The sequence below is a fragment of the Pteropus medius genome, unplaced genomic scaffold, assembly GCF_902729225.1.
Source record: "Pteropus medius unplaced genomic scaffold, Ma_sr-lr_union100, whole genome shotgun sequence".
In the NCBI taxonomy this organism is placed as follows: Eukaryota; Metazoa; Chordata; class Mammalia; order Chiroptera; family Pteropodidae; genus Pteropus; species Pteropus medius.
This window is the reverse complement of record NW_024344371.1, coordinates 734,595-739,445: the sequence shown is the minus strand read 5'-3', so window position 1 is coordinate 739,445 and position 4,851 is coordinate 734,595.

The following is a 4,851-nucleotide window of genomic DNA, read 5'->3' as shown; positions in this document are numbered from 1 at the left end:
AGAGTCAGGAGCAGGGCTGGAATTCAGTCCTATGGATCATGGAGCAGAGTTATTCTCTGCCATACCATCGTGATCAAAATGAATGCACAAGGGCTTTGTGAAGTTACAAAGTACTGTGTGATTGGAAGGTAGAAGATACCAACCCAACTCCCCTTTTTTGAGCCCCTCTCTTATCTCGCACCTGCCTCTTGTTGCCAAGATAATTATAGATTATGAGAGAGCTTATCAGCAGTGCTTGTCTACTTTATCTAGCCCAGGAACACCAAAATATAAAGAAGAATGTGTGTGTGTATTCATGACAGCAGGAAGCACAATGGAGGCTGATGCCAGGAGAATCAGGGTATCTAGCGAACAGGGCATAGCAGTCTGGACATGCATGCAGAGAACCCAGGTCCCTTGATCACCCCAGAATCCCGGGCAGGAGAGGTAAGCGAGCTCCCAGGTGAAGCACCCCAAAGGCTTGTGTATGCTCACCTAGTACTTAGAATTGTGTGCTGAACTGCAAGCATTGGTAAACAAGGCAGTCGATGTAACAAACTCATTATCATCTATGTAAGTAGAATTCTCCTTATTCATGTCCTGCTGTTTAGAAATAGGTAACATCGTCATTCTGTGTGGTTCTGTCCTAGCCTTTGTCTCTTGCCCTCGTGTTTAGGCAAAAGTTGAATATTAAATCAACTACCAGCCAACATCACATTCTGTTCTATACCCGAAGGCTCAGCCAGAAAGAGCAGAAAAAGAAATTTTTCCTCTCAATTTAATATAACAGACTCTATCAGGAGTTCATATTTCTTATCTTTTTTTTTTTTTTTAACCAAATAGCAAGGTATACAATTCTTTCCTTGTTTTGCAATTGCCTATGAATTTCCCCCCAAGCCTCCCTCCTTTTCACTTTCCTCCCTGCCAGCTCCCACCCACCCGCAGAGCACAAATAAGTAGACTATCTCTAAACATGGGCTGCACAAGCAAATATTTGATGGGGTGAGAATGGAAGAAAAACAAATTAGCATCCAACTTACATAGTCGGCATTGGGCTTAGAAAAAAAACAAATTAAAGCCAATTCAAGGTATAACCCATAAGAATGGTCAGCAAGACCCTCCTTTATGTTCTATGGAGGAGAAAACATTCTTACAGTTTGTACTTGAGGAGAAGAGGAAAATAGCCTCGTTCAAGTTAAGAAACTTTATGTAAAGCAAGACCAGGTAGCAGAAGGGATACAAGTATGAGAAAAAAAAGTAGCTACCTTCCAAAAACTGACAATCTAGGCGCAGACTATGATTGCTAGATAGATGATAGATATAGATAGATGGATAGAGGATGATGATGATAGATGATAGATAGATGATCGATAGATAGATAGATAGATAGATAGATAGATAGATAGATAGATAGATAGATAGATAACTTTAAATAAAGCAGAACTAGTATAAATGCTACATTAAAGATGGTGGCAAACATGTGTGCACAGGAAAAGTTACATTTATAGAGGTAGTCTTCTGATCCTTCTCACCTTCCCTTCTCTGGAACAGGGAGCAACCAAAAGCTATTCCAGTTCAAATTTCTGAATAACAAAAAATTGCATTATTTTATATTACAAAACAATGGTTGCATTCCTAAGAAATATCACATTATCAAAAATAGCATTACAAAAACAGTTATTCTGATAAGGAAAAATAGCTAGAGTCTTTTAGGTATGTAATAACCATTATTTTTCCTCCAGGAATTTCAGCAATGAAAATATTTTTACTAGGTCTAAGTATATTTTGTTATTTTGGGCAATATATTCCTTCATCAAAATTGACACAAACAAACTTAAACATTCATGAGCAAATTTGAGCGGTACATAAGACAAGGCCAAACTAAGTAAGTTTTGAGACTATCAAAACCAATTATAGCCCCATTTGGAGGAAAATTGTCTTAATCTTTGCAAAAAGTTCTGGTTTAGACTCTCTGAAGTGCTTCTCTCTGTGAGAAGATGGTACACACCTTCACCATTTAACTCAAGTGACCACGTGACTTGCTTTGGCCAGTGAAATGCAGGCAGAATTGATAGGTGTCACTTCCAAGGAGAGGCCCTGGGAGGTCCATCATGTGTTTTTCCCTCTGCCCCCACCACCAAAAGGACCCCAGCCAGGGAATGCCCCTTCAGCCAGGGCCCTGGAGTAAAGATGACCAATTCGAGATGTGGACAGACAGCATAGAAGGAGAAATAAACCTTTGTCGTTGTAAGCCAGGAAGACTTGGGGGCCACTGCTCATCATCACAATATAATGCAGTTTATCCTTACTGATACACAAGTACAAAAATTAAGGAAACATGACTTGAACAGCCAATGGTTCAAATGAAACCATTCAAATAAAACAACTTCCTATAATCCCAGTGGTATTTCCCATTTGTGATCCTTATTAGCAATTATAGTCTACATAATGCTACCATTTTTTGAAGACTCTGTACTAGACACTTTTTATACTTTATCTCATTAATCCTTTCAACAAAGGTAGTGAGGTAGATTTAAGTCTCCATTTTGTAGATGAGAAAACCAAGAGCCTAAAAGGTTAAGTGATTTGCCAAATGTCATTCACCTATTAAGTGCCAAAAGCAAGAATCTAACTTACTCTGTTTGATTCCAAAGCCTACCTTCGTATCACACTTCCACAGGGCTAACTAAGGGATAAACTAATTGGCCACAAAAAGTAACCTCTGAATACATAAAGAAGTCACAAAAACTGGGGTCATGCTAATATGATCAGAATTAAGTCACTCAAGACTCCCTGAGGCTTAGTTTTCTCATCTGCAAAATGGAGATAACATTATCTCCTGTGTCTCTAGAGGATTAAGTAGACATATAGTTACCAGCACACTGTCTGGCATATATCAGTACTCAATTAATGACTAACAATATAATCGATGGCAGTCCTGATACAGCCTAGGCGTATTTGGATTTAAGAGAGAAAGATTCATTCTTTCTGGGGTCCCTAGAGAAAGTAGCCCCCTCTTGGGTCCTCATGGGAGCAGGACACAGCAGGATCCTAATTCAATAGAGATGCAGTGCCAAGTCATAGGGTAGGACAGAGTCACCACTGAGGAGAGGGCCATAGGGCCAGAGCAGGGCAGCAACAGACCTAATTCCTCCTTTAATCTAATAGTCAAAGCACAAATGGCCAGGGACAGCCAGCAGCCCCCTAACAGATGGACCCATGAAATATAGGAACAGGTTGAGCACCAATGGCCAGATAAAGAGAGCTTAGAGGAACAGGGCCTGGCTCCAGATGAAGGCAGAGAGATAGCTGCAAACAAGAGGGAGTTTGTGACATGCCATGGCCCCTGACTAGCAATGAGCTGATAGAAGCAGCTGATGGGACTAATGACAGGAGGTAATGATGATGAAAAGCACTTAAGCAATGGGCCTTCAAGTAACTGTTGTTGTTGTGAAAGGCCTCAGCCACCGAACAAAGCAATTAGTCACCCCGCCACCCAGCCCCTCCTCTGCCCGCCTTCCTTTTCCCACCTTTCCAGACCTCAGGCCATTCATCCCTTTGTCTCACCAGCCCAGACCGCAGCCTCCCAGACCCAGCAAGCAGAAAGGCGCCATCTGCAGCCCGGCCAGCCTGTAACGGCTGCCTCCCAAACCAGCAGCACCAAAGGCGGGAGGGGTTGCAAAAGCGGGCTCACCTTGGAGAGACCTTTCTGTTTCCACAATTGTGCTGTGAATTTTACATGAAAAGTTACCTATGCAATCATATATTTCAGTATATGGCGCTGGCCTTTTCCCAGAACGTAGAGACTAAATCTACTGAGTTGTTTTGTTTTGTTTTGTTTTGTTTTGTTTTGTGATTTTCATAGCTGGGAGGATGACTCTGAGCTGCAAATTCAAAAATAATTTTGAGTTTGGAAATTTCTCTATCCAAAAAAAAGATCACTAGGCTGGGAGCAGAGAACTTCCGAGTGCTCGCTCTTGCTTCTACTCATCCTTTAAGACTCAACCTCGAGCAGTGCTGTTCTTGGAATCCTTCTGTCATCTGTGCAGACTGTCCTCTCCTGGTGCACCCTCATTACAGCAGGCACTGTGATATAATGCTACATGGTAATGCTCACTGCTTGTCCGCCTGTCTGGCTTCCTTCCCCTCAAGACTATTAGCTCACAGATGACTGGTGTTATTACTATTCTTTTTAACCTCCTTGTCCAGCACATGGGGGCTATACAGTAGTACCCTGTTCAGATTTCTAAGATATGAGACTTCCAGGTCTACAAAGTAAAGATAACATATCCTATTATATGTTCCAATTTGATATTTGGGGGTCATATATGAGGGAGGGCAAACTGGAGGGTGTTTGGAACTGCACAGTGACATATAAATTGCAAACGTGAGGCATCGTGCATCTCTACTTTCCTCATTCATCCGTATAACAACTTCTGAACACACTGTATGTACTAGGCACTATGTTGACACAGATGGAGCCCCGCTTTAAAACTCTCCTGCTAAACTCACTGTCTCACCCTCTTTAGCCCTATACTTGGCCTCTGGCCATGGCCCAAACCAGTGAATCCATTGTTAATGGACTCTGCCTCCCCTTCTGATGTCTATATCCAAACCCCTAACGTACTGCCTACTATCCATGAAAAGATCAACTATCATATTTTGAATGCCAAGTACAAGTAAGGCATGGGACCAAGCATCGAAAGGAGGAAAAAAATATGTAAGGGGAAAGGTGTAGCGTCTCCCCCGACAAGAAAATAGAACATTATATAAACAGAAAGTGAAAGAGTTGGAAGATACACACTAAAAAATGATGTCGCAATTCAGAGAAAAAAGAGGTTTCATTAACTGACCCATCAGAAAATTTTAAGC